The sequence below is a fragment of the Parasteatoda tepidariorum genome, chromosome 3 (genome assembly GCF_043381705.1).
Source record: "Parasteatoda tepidariorum isolate YZ-2023 chromosome 3, CAS_Ptep_4.0, whole genome shotgun sequence".
In the NCBI taxonomy this organism is placed as follows: Eukaryota; Metazoa; Arthropoda; class Arachnida; order Araneae; family Theridiidae; genus Parasteatoda; species Parasteatoda tepidariorum.
Window position 1 is genome coordinate 77,438,150 of NC_092206.1, and position 15,175 is coordinate 77,453,324.

The following is a 15,175-nucleotide window of genomic DNA, read 5'->3' on the forward strand; positions in this document are numbered from 1 at the left end:
CGGCACGATATGAATAAGTCCTTCACATCCTGGTATTTAGAGATAAGTGAAATTTCGTGTTCTGGAATGGAATAAAAATCTCATTTATATAAACTCTTAAGTGCTTCGCGCCAATGTTCTGACTTGTTCTAAAATAAAATAAGAAAAACGTTTGAATTCTCCATTGCGTGAGAGAGGTACAAAAACTTACATTTTTCTGTACAAAAGCTTTTNTTTTTTTTTTTTTTTTGTTGAGATTTTTCTCATTTCTATTTCTTCAAGTTTTGATATTATGACTCCTGTTTTTTTTAATGGAAGGTATTTTTATTAACGTTCCACTTGCAATCGAAATATGCATCAACTTAATTATCGCAAATTCTGTCTTAAGAGGTTCTATTTTAAAAGGCTGTTTTATTTTGATTTTTGTATTACAAAATTAGTGATGTAGAAATTCCTTTAGGCTTATTTATTTTGCATAAATTTACTTTAAAAATTTCTTTTGTACTAAATTCGTTGCATCGAAATTTGTTTCACTAATTTCTAATCTTTGCCCCTAAAGCTACAAAAAAAATTTTAATGACATTTTTAGTTCATTTTTTTCTTGTCATGTTATAGATAACGTTTTATATATAACTCCCTGTTACTGTTGTAGTTAATTTACGTCGCACTTGAGCTGCACAATGGGATATTGATGACGGTCTGGGAAACATCCCTGAGGATGATCCGAAGACAAGCCATCACAATTTTGATCCTTTGCAGAGGGGATGGCACCCCCACTTCGGTAGCCCAACAATCTGCACGCGAAATCGAGTACTTTACGGTAGAACAGTTTAACAAGGACCCATACCACACACCCTCGGTCCCTACGCAGACTGATCCAAGTGTTCTCCCACCCGCACACTGACCGCAATCAGTGATGCTTGACTTCGGTGATCTTCTAGGAACCGTGTCTTAACGATCAGTCCACTGCGGGACAACTCCCTGTTATAAGTACCGTTTTTAAACTTGTACAAGTTTAAAAACATTATATATTCGCGTTAATCTTTCGATAAACTTCTAGGGGAGTGAGGGCACATCATCAGGATTAAAATTTTATTGGAACTTATACCCGAAAAAGCAAACGTAGGCGTCTAGCGGCGCTTTCCTATTATGGCCTGCTCAGAAGCACACGAAGAAGTTCATAATCAGGAAACGCCCCTAGTGGCGTATGATGACATTTTCGGTCGCTATATATGGGTTGCTATGCAGTTTTAATCTTGATGACGTGTCAAAACACCCTTAGAAGTTAGTCGCAACATTTATGCTATTCCCTTTATGTATAACGTCTTTAAACAAGTAATTTTTGAAAAATTGACTCAAAATGTCCACAAAAAAAAATTGTAGTTTTGGAATCCGGATACAGATTTGAAATCAGAGATACGAAAGTATCTAAGATCTGTCAAAAATTCTCATATAACAGAAAAAAAATTTATTAAATTCATTTTGTCAAAACTCATTTGAATAAACTTATTTGGGTTAAATTTATTTAAATTAAATTCACTCGGAGAAGTTCATTTCAATAGAAATCATTTGATATATTTATTTTGACTAAATTTGTGCCGCAGAAATTAATTTAAGCAATTTTTTTCTTGAAATTTATTTTGATAATTTAATTTGGATTACTTATGTATAGTTTTAAATCTCTTAATCATAACCAAAAATCATATAATTTTATTGCTTTACATTTTTGAGAAAAAATCTATAAGAGTTGTAAAAATTATGAAGCACTATTTCTTCTAATCTAAAATGGTTATGACGCCCATCAAAAGTTTGTTAAGTACAAAAAAAAAAAAAAAAAANAAAAAAAAAAAAAAAAAAAAAAAAAAAAAAGAAATCCTAAGACTCAAGATGGTGAGATAAAAGACATCTTGAACTGTTTGATGCTAACTAGTAAGAATGACAATATTATTATAAAATTCTGAATATTGCAAAAGATTTTTTTTTCCAATGGCAGGCACTGAATTTTGAATCTTGCCTATACTATGCCAGAATTGTTGCTCATTTCGCGTTACCCAGTGGGCACCTGTGAACCAAAGTCACGGAGGCGAGCAACATTGCCCACGCCACACTGCCACAAACCCGTTTATAGGGTGGGCCACATTCACACATCATACACACACACAACAGAGGACAGCACAAAGAGAGAGAGAAACATCCATGCCCAGAGCGGGATTCGAACCCGCAGCCTATGGCTTCGCAGTCAGGCACGCTAACCGCTCGGCCACCAGGCCGGCATTGCAACAGATTTATTTGTATAAAATTTGATCTATAATAAATAATACGAACTTTTAACACTCCTTAGCTCTCTCTTTTTAATTTAGGGATTGTTTAATTTGATCGTTTTTTCGTTTTAATAAATCATTTATTTATTTTGATTCTGCTTTTACTATTAACCACATTTCTGTTTTAATTTTTCTATAAACATAGGCGAGAAATTCAAAAATGGGACTTTTCGAAGTCAGATTATAGTTTTGGGGTTGGTTATTGAAGCTAGAGAATGTATAAGTTAATATTTATTTCTCAATTTGGGGCTTGATATAATTTTTTCATTTATGAAAAAAGAAATAGAAAGAATGTTTAAAAAAAAATGAGACTTACTGATTTCTGAAAATATGAAATGCAAAAAACTAGAATATAGACTAAAAAAATTTTTAAAAATTTACTCAAAAATTATAATTAAAAATTATGATATAAGATTATAATAATTTAATATTAAAATTGCCCTAATGAGAAAAAATTCAAGTTATAACAAAACAGCATTCATTTCATCCTTTAGTTAAAAAAAAAAAAGCAATAAAAAAGCCTAATTTATAGACTTTTCGCAATTCAGTATCTTTCTTATTTATTCTGTTAAAGATGATTTACTAGCCTTAATGGAATATGTTAATAATGAACTAGAATGTAATAAAAATACTAGTATGATTCTGTATAAACGGCGAATGACGTCATACAACTATTATTCGAATGGCAATTATTCACATTTTATGAGTTTTCTTAGAATAACTTCGTTTTAAGCTTTTTATCGGAAATAAACGAATTATATAAATCAAATGTAATCTTGTTATAAAATGACATTTGGTTAAGCAATTTATACTATAATCAAAGTAATGCTCAGTTATGAATATCTACAAGTAAAGAAAAAAAAACGATAGATTCGGATCTTTGTTAGCAATGCGAGAAGATGCCTTTTTACTTAATGTTATTTCACTAATCATTTTTATAGATATTTTATCCTTTATTATTTGATTAATAGCTATTATAAATAACTTTATATAAAGCAATACTTGCGCACTGAGAACATTTGCTATTATTAATTTATACAATTTTAAATCTTTGGTCATTCGAGAAATCAAGTTCAGATAACATGATAAAATAATCGAAATTAATTTATAAAGTTTAACAGTTTTAATCTTTCTAGAAATCAAGTTCAAATAATATGGAAAAAAAAATAATCGAAATTAATTTATAAAATTTAATAATTTTAATCTTTCTAGAAATCATTGAATTATTTTATCATGTTATTTGAAAGATAAAAATTTTTATCTTTCAAATAACATGGTGAAATAATTGAAATTAATTTATACTAATTAACTGCTTTGGTTTTTCAACACTGAGAAGAAAAAAAAGGTCAAAACTATCCGAATATCGTAAAATTTACTGTGTTCCTGACTCTATGGGAACACCAAAAAGCACGGTTATTTTTATTGCAGCTCTTTGGTAGTGATTTTGGTAAAATTAATAAAATTTTGTTTGTCAATACGTGTTAAAATTAGTAAATGTGGAAACATTTGGTAATTAACTTAGAAGGATCACATGGACCGTGGAAGGATGACATGAGTTCCGAGAGTTGGTATATTTTTAAACAGTAATGATTTTTGAGACCTGTAATTATATTTTTATCGAAACAATAAACCATAACTTATTTTATATTTTGGTTATTTTATGAAATTATTTAAAAACGAGTGCCATGAAAAATAGCATTTTTTAAAAAATATTTCTTCGAATAAAAATATATATTGAATAAATTACGAAAAGGATATGCATCTATAAAAAAAAATTGCATCATTATTTTTCATCGAGCTTTTCAAAATAAATTGACCAAATTCTAGAGTAAAGAATTTTTTTTATCTATTAACCATTCTCAGCGTTTATAACAGTTCTTTGTCGAAAACCTTAATTCATTGTATTTTTTTGTTTTCAGAATATATATAATAAAGAATATCCCAGAATTGTCTTTACTGTAGAGTACGGTACCTTGTAAAAAAAAAAAAATTCCTTTCTTTTTACAGATTTTCGCTGTATATTTGATGGTTTAAAACTGTTTTGTAGACAAAAAGGTTATTCAATATTTTTTATGCTAATCATAAATGGATTAAAACCGTCAATTAAAATTCTAGTTTTTTGACATGCAGTTTTACTTGCCGAACTTTTTTTTCTACTTGCCACTTGCTTTTTTTTCCTACTTTTTACTCTACTTTTTTTTCCAAATCATTTTACGATTATTTTGTCTACTTGCTCCAATTTTTAAGCAATTATTTCATGGTTTTGAGCATCGGATAAGTAAAACTGCGATTTGACTTTATTGTTAAATTGATACTCTACTTGTTTCTTTTTTTCAGGCATAATATTTTGATAAGTTAAGTTGCCAAACATATTCATACAGTGGGCCAGTAGAGTCTTAAACATTTTTACTCTTAAACATTATTCAATAAGTAAGACTTTTATGATAAACTTAAAGATTTTTGTAATGATTCTTAAGGGTTCATAAAGATTTTTTTTTTCATATAGTAACACTGCTGACGCTAGAGCTGCGGTAGCTTAGAGAACAGAGCGCTCTAATCCCAATGAGGTCACCCAGGTTCGAGACCCAGCGACTGGTTGTACGAATATTGCTCTCTTCTCACGCTGATCACAATGCTGACATCGTTGTTTTATTTAGTTTTTCTGTTAAAACAACAGAATTTGTTTCTTAAAATAACAGAGCTTTTTGTTAAAATAACAATACTCATCTGCTAAAAAAAAGACTTCTGTTTTTAAATAACAGTATTTTATCTGCGAAATTAATGGTTTTATACTGTTACGCACCAGTTCATAGTTTTCTTCAGTAAATAAGATTTTTTTTTGCAGTTTAATTTTACCGGAATTTTTTTTCTCCGTGTAATAATAGCACAGGATCTTTCTTGTAAAACATCTCTATGCCTGTGGCAATGTACGAATAATTACTTGAGTATTCCTTTCGTTTAACTCATATTAAAATGAGTTAATCTCTGAGTGTAAAACAACGTATTCAATCTGAATTTAATTAAAATTGAATCAGAATGGATTGAAACAGTCCAAATAGTTTGGCTTTAAAAAATTTCATCTATGCATGCTAACAAAAACATGTAAAATTAAAATTACACGTTTTGATATGAGCATTTTGTAGTTAGATAATAATTTATGTAAACATGTTGCAGTTAGATTGTAATTTTTGTAATTTTAGATGTAATTTTTGATTTTATGTTAGTTAAGGTTTGACTGATCATATTTTACCCTCTAATGGGGAAAAAAACCGGTCTTGAGATTAAAATACTGTAAGCTGTATGAAGGTTCAAGCTGAAGATGTCTCCATCTTCAGTGTCGGCAAAGGCATTCATGTTAATCCAAGGTTCTTCGAAAAATTCTATTTTGAACTATATTACTGGTACTTTAAAATCGTAATATTTTGAAATTTAACCCCAACCTTAATAAGATGTTAGTTAAAGTAAGTTTCTGTTCAAGTTAAACCGTATAATCGTGTAATCTAACTTAAGAAGAATAGGAATAGTTAAGAATGTTAACTTTCTATAAAGAGGTTAGATTGAAAATGTCATACATTTGTCTTACTTGCCTTAAGAGAGAAATTTTGAATTTTTTTTTTCGTTTGAAAAAGTAAATTTATCTCAAGACCAAAAGGCTTTTAAAAATCAATTCCTTAAAATATTATTGTTTTTGACCACTTTTAATATTCCTAAAGATGAAAACCAAAATTTATGTTGAATCAAATTATTTATGTTGTAAAAGCTTTGAAATGCTAATTTTTTTTTCTGACAGGTAGAAAATAATGCTATCTCAAAGAATTTGCTTTTGAGAAACAAACAAGTGACAGCAAAAATTTTCTTATCAGTTTTGTTTACGAACTCAAACCTGAAAAGAAAATGCACCGATAAGCACTTGTTTATAACCATTCGGGTCCATAAAATCGAATAAAAAATTTCTGTCAATTAGTCAAGAATATCAGTCGCTCTAGGGTGATGCAAAACAAAAACCGGAGAATCTTTTATTCTTATCTCTGCACCCTGAAACCAAATTCTTTCTTAAAATCATTCCCCCCTAACCTCAAATGCTTGATAAAGGGGAAAAAGAATGACAGTTGTCGCTTCAAGTTCCGGATTTCAACTTAAAATCATCTGATGTGGTCGGAGATTAAAAGCGGAGCAAATGAAAGGGCCCCACACATTAAAGGCCCCACGCTTCTTCGAAAAGCAGACAGGAAGTTTTCGACGACGTAGTTGCTATCAGGGAAAAGCATCTCCCCTTATAGCGAAGAATGTCAAGAAAATATGGGACGCACGCTCTACTGTTGTCAGAATCTTGAAACATTTGTGGGTTTTGAAGTGATCTTTTACTTTCGTGTCTTTCGCCAAATTAACACTGGATTTTTGTTTGAACTGGGCTGGGTCAATGGAAATTTGAGCGATTACAGAATCATCATCTGCTTCTGTAGTGATGGATTAGAAATCTTCAATATTTATCGTTTGAGTTCGATGAAGAAATGATGAAAGGGATTGGTACCTGTCTTAATTCGAAAGGAGCTTTTTAATTTTTTATACTTGATCACTGTAAGACATTTGATATTCTTTAAATATTGTAACTATAAGGTAATAAATTGCATCGACCCTTTGCGGAATAAATCAATATAATTTTATACCCTCGCTTTTCTCTGCATCAGTCTTTAAAACATTTGTTAATTTTGAAGAATTCTTTTTTTAAGTTCTATTTTCGTGTTTTTTGCCAAATTAACATTACACTATCTGAGCACCATCTATCCCCCAACCATGACCAAGCACCATTTTTAGAGCTTTATCTTTTAACGGCCATGGTGGGAATGCTACACAATTTTAACCCTGGACAGACGACGTAGGCAGCGCCTGAGCAGGTACAACTCTCTCTAAACTTCCACAGTACAACCAATTAGAGGACTCGGCCACGACTTATTTAGCGTGCATCTTGCTGGGTATGCATGCGGTTATTATGCCGGCTGTCAGGATCAAACTCACTACCCCCAGCTCTCCAATTAGCGGTATGAGCGACGCCGTAACCGAATGTGCCACCGGAATGCTTTGCGTTTGAACTGTGGTGGGTCAATCGAAATTCTGTAAATCATTATCGGTTTCAATAAATATTTCTTATTATTGATGAGCATTAGTTGTTAGAGTTTCATGTTCAAGTGACAAGAGAGTTTATACCTTTCAAAACTTTTGAGTATTCCGAATAAAAGTCTTCTAACTTTTTTATTTCTCCTCTAATAACCATCAGGTAATAGCATCTCCTCTTAGCTGAGAGTGTCAAAAAAATCTGTTACTCTTCGTAATAACCTTAAGGGTTTTTACGAAATGTTTTTTTAATAGCATTTGTGGGTTTTTATGTGATTTTTTATTTTTGTCAGATTAATTTTACTCTTGTGTTTGAAGAGGGATGAGACAGTATCAAATACCGAAACATCATTGATTTGCAATTAACAATACACCATCAGTATTAATTCGAGTTGATATCTTATTTAATTTTGTAATCGACATTGAACAGCCGACCCACCTCTGAGTTTACGACTATCAACGCTCAACCCCGTGCCCTTGTAATTTCGAACCTAACCCAGAAAACAAGAGAACTCCTGGATCTAGCGGTAAAACAAACTAGTCTTCGTGAAGGACTTTTTTTTAAATCGTCTAACCCGCATTTGCGTTACACGGAGGGGAAAACCACGAAGTGTGTCAGCGTTTAGTGTAATTTGTGCAGTAATTCGATAGCAAGACCTCCTTTCCTTTTTATTTTATAATAACATATAACTTATTAACATAACTTTATATAAATCGAAATATTCTTCTGAATTTGAAATTTAAGTTAAATATTCAAACATATTGTTTAAGGAAAGCTAATTTCTCCCTTACCAAAAATTCCAACATTAAAATCAATCATATCACCGAAATAGGAAGAAAGTTATTGTTCATCATCATCATCATGCATCGTCATGGCCAGACAGCCCAATGTGGGCCACTGCATTCCTGAAAGCGTTTGTTATTTATATATATTTTGCGCACCTCTTTTTTCTTGACCATGGTAATCGATAAATGAAATTATGAATTTCGTGTTTTTTTACGATTATTGTGCTTGCTTTGTTGTCTTTTTTTAAAAGAATCTTATATCTAAAGGTTATGAGATAAGGAAATATATGGTACTTACATAGAATGGTTTTGATTAATTAAGATTAGGATAGCAAGAAATAGAAAGATAGTAAGAGTAAAATTTATTAGGTTTATAAATCAAAAAACCTAAAGAAAGAAAAAGAATATTATATAGTTATGTAGCAAACATATTATAGTTATAAAAGAAGACTCAAACATTTTATCAAAATAATTGTACTTGAATTTATTTGCCTAATTGCTGTTTTTCAAAAGAAACATATCACTTTTCGATAATAAAACAGACTTGAATGCACATTAAACACACTGAGACTATTCTTTCCTTTTGAAATTTCGGCGACGTGTTTATCTGATTTAGAATCACGAGCCTCCTTTTCTTGAGCCGTTTTTATTTTTATTATTTTTGATGCTCATTTCTTCTTTTTTTATCTTCCCTTCTCCTAAAAATCCTCTTCTCGACATTTCATATCTCGATTCTCCATCAAGCTGTCGCCGATTCTGCCGTTCCAGCTTTCGGTTTGAAACTCTCGAACCCATAGTCTATCTCCAAACTTTATCACTTGCATTGCGGTAATTCTCAATACTCTGGCTTTCTTTACTGTTCTTTTTTTTTCTTTTTTGAAATAGTTGTCGCTTGCAAAGATCGTGGTAAAAAGTCGTTTGGATAAGCTAATGTTCTTAAGTAATTGGTCAAGCTTGAGATGAAATCATGAACTGTGAGTTATTAATTTACATCCGCTTTTCGTTCGAGGCTAATTAGAAAAACAAAAGTTTATTGTCTGTAGTAGTTGTGAGACGGAAAACTTTCGAACAATCAGCTATCGTTTTGAAGTAAACATCTTTAATTAAAAAGAATTAAAATCTTATAAAATACTCTCTTAAATTTTGCAAGCATTTTGCATTATATTTTTCAATAGAAAACACAAAAAGCTTCTTTGTTTTCCTCAACGTTTAATTGGAAAGATGGTGGCTTGAAATATGTCGTTTTAGAAACAGTAATTTGGCGATTTTATTGTTTCAGAAAAGTTTTAAGTCATTAAATCAAGATGATTTCCAAAATGGCTTGTTTAAAATTGTAAACAAAAACAGTGAAGGAGGTTATTGACCGCGAAAATACTATTCATTTCTATTATTAACTAGACTAAACTCATTCTCTCATCGGTAGCCGGAAAAAATAGTGCCGAAGGGGACACTATTATATAATAATTATTATATTATTATTTTTTTTCCGTATAAATGCAATCCTTTAAGAAAGTGCAAAATATTAGCATTAGAGGACGAGGATTCATTTATAACCGTGGATAAACTTATAGACGACGCAAATCTTTTACTTTTGAGCAAGAAGAATTAAAAATGTATTTTATTTTCCGGAAATCGAACAAACTATCTTATTTATGGAGTTTTGCATGTCAACAACAGCTTAAATGTAACAAAAAGACAAAACAATGAAATTAAAACTGTAAATTCAATAAGTTGCGAATAAAGCCCCCAATCAAACACTGAGAAAAAAGTATGGTCAAAACTACCAGAAAATTGATAAAGTTTTCCGTGTTTCTGGCTTTACTGGAACACTAAAAAGCTTGGTAATATTTACCGTAGCGCTATGGTAATGATTTTGTTAAAATTAGCATTAACATATAGTTTTATGATGTGGGTTAAAATTTGGCAAATGTGGTAAAATTTGCTAAATTTTTTAGTGATACCTTAGAGCCATTTCTTCGGTTAAATTTACTTCTCAATTTTTGTATTTTTTACTAAACATTTTGTAATAAGAACTGAAATTTTGAATACCGGAATTTCCGATAAACCGTTATTATATGAACGGAAAAATTACCAAATGAATGGTTAAATTATTATATATTGACCAAAAATATCTTTATTCCAGTAAGATAGTTTTACTTTCATTTTTCTCTCTAAATAAATAACCTGTCATTTAGAAAGCGAAAAGAAAACAATTATATACATAAAATATAATTTTATTTCCTTTAAATTTAATTTTATAGAAAAGGAATTATTTTAAAACTAACTCAATTAAATTGCAGTTGCGTCTTGCTCTTGAGTGTATAATTAGATATTATTTTAAAATACTCAAATGACGCAGCACGGTTGGTTCAGACTTTTGCATGCATACTTCATTTTGATACTATTTATATTATAGTGACAAATTACAATAAATTAAATTCGCTTCAACTATTTTTAAAGAGTGTAATTGAATTATGTAGATGCTTGTCACTTTAGTCTAGACTTCGAGTGATACGCATAGAACTATGGGACTTTTAAGCGTTTTAATTCTCTACAGTGACAGTTTGGCTTATTTTGAATTTAACTCCCTACAGATATTTGATACAATTCTAATCTGTAAAAATTCAAATAAGAATTAAATTCAAAATAAAAACCATATTCTATTCTAATCTTCTTAATTCTCTGTTATTGTGGTACTTAATTTAAAAGCTCATAGAAGTCTTTAATTATTAATTAAATAAGAGATGTAAAAAGACTTAAAAAGTAATTAATAAAATAGTTTAAAAGCTGTTAATTTTAATTAGTGAAAATTATAATAAAATCTTGTTATTTCAACAGAAAAAAAGCGAATTGTAGGTTTATTAAATATGAATGATGTCTGAATATGAATGGAAATTGAATGCATTTATGTTTAATCGCAAACTAATTAGACCAACATGAACAAAATAAGAACAAACATGTACAAAATAAGAAACTTTGATGGGAGAAAAGCAAAAAAAAGAAGTTAGTTAAAAGGCTTTTTATAATGATATCAATGTAAGCCGTGGTGGTTCAGAGGATAAAGCGCTTACCTCAAATTGAGGTGCCCAAGTTCGAATCCCAGCTGTGACTGATCGATACGAATTCTGGTCAGGGCTCGCACTGACCGCAGTGCTGACGTAAAACACATCCTCAGTGGTTGATGGATCATGGGTTAGAATCCCTTTTCCATCGGGCTAACCGTGGAAGGTTTTCATTGTTTTCTCTCTCAATGTAACAGAAAGGTGGGTTAGTTGAATCAGAAAGTCCTCCACGAGGGCTAGTTTGTCCTAATGTTTGCTCCAGGAGTTCCCCTGTCTTCTGGGTAGGGATCAATATTTCAAGGCTACTGAATTAAACATTGATAGTCGTAAACTTTGAATCGTATCGGCTCTTTAACGCTGTTTATAAATAAAATAAAAAAAACAACATATCAATATGAAGAGGTAAAAAGATTCGGAGAAAAGGTAACAGGTTTCGTAGAGGAAGCGTGTGAATTTGCAGGGAAATCGAAAATTAATAAACAATTGTTAACAATATAGGAGCAATATCTTCAAATTGTTTATGAATTAATAACTGCAGTTATTCATCAGTTGACAAGAAATCGAGAGTTAATTTCGCCGTTCATTTTTTACCGAGAAAACTAGGCTCCAACCCCTGATCGCTTCGCTCTCCAACAGCAATGATCGCTTCAAATTTTTTTTTATTTCTACAGTTCACTTTGTTGGTGAGTAAATTTTTGCATGAAAATTGAAAATTATTGAATAAAACATATTAATAATGATTAACATTAAGTAAAAACATATTAATAATGGTTAAATAAAAAAAGAACATAAAGTTAAAATATTAAAATGTATTTTACAAAATCATTAAATTCATACACAGCAACAAAACTAGTTAGACAATTTAGCCCATTTGGGACTAGTGCTCTATAAAACGTAATTTTTCATTTTTACGAAAACAGCAAAGTGTAGCACAAGTGTTTTATTACTAGTACTGATTTTCCGGTAGTTCTATCTACCATAACATGTATACATACACATTTTTATAATTGGATAGGAAGCTTAAAACGAAGTACTTCATTAAAATTAAAATGGTAGGTAACAGAACAAAATATCCACTTGATTACGTCTTTTTCCACAAGCGTGTTTTCCATGGATAGACCTTTTTTTTTTTGCTGCACATTAAGAGGCCCTTCTCGAACTCAATTGTTGAAGGGATGGAGACAGAGAGAGAGAATTTTAAATATGCTTTTAATCCCATTCGTTTAGCCAGATACTAATTCGATTCATCCACTTTGATATAGACATTTCGTTTTTTAATTCCATTACTTATGTTTTAATGGCTCTAAATACAAGTTTTTTAATTTAATAAATTATTTAATTATTATTTCCAGCGAAAGGAAATCGGGAATTTTGATTGGTTATGAAGAATTTAAAAACTATTAAGTTTGGGAAAGAGGAAGCTGATTTTTATTTTTAATTCCTTTTTTCCCATTCCATCACTGGTGTAATTGGTGTGTTGGAACCGCAAACATATGAAGTCCAAACATTAACATTTATTGAGTAAAAAAAAAACCAAACCTTCGCCAAACATTTTTTTCCAGGAAAAAATTACAATTTTCCTATCAAATATTTCTTATTCAATATCAAATATCTTTTATTCAATATTAAACATTTTTTATTCAATATTAAACATTTTTTATTCAATATTAAATATTTCTTATCCAAACTATCAAATATTTCCTACTTATTTACTTATTTCTAGGGCTCAGCTATTTTTAAAAATATTTTTTTTTGTCGAATACTTCTTTCAATTTATTTACGCAATTTATACATGCTACAATTTAATAATACACATAGTTTTTATTTTCTTTCTTAATAAAACTCAAAATTGAGAAACATATGAACTAAATCTTTAATAATGTTGGTGCAACTAAATACGCATGCTCATCTTGCAAGTTTACAACAAACATTTCCATCTACTTTGGCCAATGCATCATTACATTAAACTTAGCAGAAATCTACTTTCTTCCAATAGTTTCCAAAATGTAAATTATTGCTCGTGCAAATGTAGTTTTCTAAACAACTAACTTATCCCTTTCTTCAGAAACTTTAATGAAAACTACGGAATGAAAATTAAGGGAAGAATTCGTGACAAAGTATTTGAATTAAAACTACTTTTCCATTCATTCTGTATTTTGCAATAAACGCAGAGGGCGCTGCGTTCATTTTCATAATGCCGTGTTGCCAGAACAAACCGATAAGAAAACCAATGTCCTGGAAAAGAGTTTACGACAGAGGGGCTTGCACGGAAATGGTTTCTAAACCAGGGCTGAGTGCAATAGATATAAACTAAGACCGACTTTTATTATTGTTGGCAGAAAAGTATTGGACCATCTGGTACAACATTGGTATATGAAATACATTAGGAAAATATTTTTATGAGTGGGTTCAGAGAAAAAAAATGGCAACTTAAGCAGGCATTCAAATTTTTTAGAACGTGTTAATAAAATGTACCAATAAAAGAAGGAGGAACAAAACGCGATTCATATTGAAAACATTTACGGCAAAAAATGCATATAGATATGAGTCTGAAAAATGTGACTTAAAGTTTGCATGCAGCGGAGAAGTTTTATAGGTCGCCAATAAATTTAAAGAAAAGAGTTTTGTTTCTAGCGTATTGAAGTTTGCAGTTTTTCTTTGAAAGATGTTTTACGGTATTTTTATTCGAAACGTTTTGCCATTGTGAAACAATCAATTTTAGGTATCACGAAACAAAAAATATCGTGTTGTTCCAATAAAACAATGAACATCTATTAAACTATATAGGAATAGCCGTTGTATGCATTATTTATGAATTGACGCATTTTTTAACTCAGGTTTGTCTAAAGTGTTAAGTTTAACAAAAGTTTTGTTTTTTAAGACCTAAAGATTTGAAGTTGAGAAAAATGCTTAAGTTGTTTTGTAGGTGAAAACCTACTTTTCCTTTTATAAATTGTATTTTTCTAAAAAAAATATTAACGTTTTTAAAACTGTTAAAAATTATAACTAAAGGAATGGACAACAATTAGGGCATACTGGAATTACCGTTGTAAGCTTTATTTATGAATTGACGCATTTTTGCACTCCAGTTATCCTAAAGTGTAAGATTTAACGAAGTGAAAGTTTTTTTAGAAAATAAAAGTCAGAGTCGAATTTCAGTTTTTTTTTTAACTTCTTTATTTTTAAAACATGAAATATACAACTGTTTTAAGTAATTGAGAAAAAACTAGTTCTGTTTTAAAGTATTCTGACCTTGAGGAAAATAGTATGGTTAAAGCTACTAGAATATGGTAAAATTTACCGTGATTCTGGCACTATTTCACCAAAAAAGCATGATAATTTTCACCGAAGCATTTTGGTAATGAATGTGGTAGAATTAAAAATAAAATATGGCTTTATTATATGCGATAAAATTTGGTTAATGTGATAAAATCGGTAATTCTATCATTATACCTTAGAGCATGACAGAAACATCTATTCGATCTTAGAAACATCTATTCGGTTAAAGTTGCTTTTCAGTTTTGTATTTTTTACTAAATGCATAATAGTACAAACTAAAATTTTGCAAACCAGAATTTCCGATAAACCATTATTATATGAACGGAAACATTACCAAATGAATGGTTAAAATATACTCTGGTCTTTATGGCCAGAATTGTGATTTTCTGGAAAGAAATGTCATTACTGTGCATTAAGGTAGTTTTTCCAAAATGCACTGTATTAGTTATTAATAAACTAAGGCATTTTTAGATTTAAGATAAAGTTTTAAGTTTAAGTTTTAAATTTAAGTTTAAGTTTTAAGTTTTAAGTTTAAGTTTTAAATTTAAGTTTTAAGTTTTAAGTTTAAGTTTTAAGTTTAAGTTTTAAGTTTAAGTTTTAAGTTTAAGTTTAAGTTTAAGTTTAAGTTTAAGTTTT

General features: G+C 30.0%; 1 protein-coding gene and 1 long non-coding RNA gene across 3 annotated transcripts in view; one reads left to right on the plus strand and one right to left on the minus strand.

Annotated features, from left to right (window-relative positions):
• Positions 1–15,175, minus strand: part of LOC139425166 (uncharacterized) — a 45,502-nt gene that overhangs the window by 29,402 nt on the left and 925 nt on the right. The gene's annotated exons all lie outside the window — the stretch shown is intronic.
• Positions 1–15,175, plus strand: part of LOC107445619 (netrin receptor UNC5C) — a 166,214-nt gene that overhangs the window by 12,564 nt on the left and 138,475 nt on the right. The window lies entirely within an intron of this gene.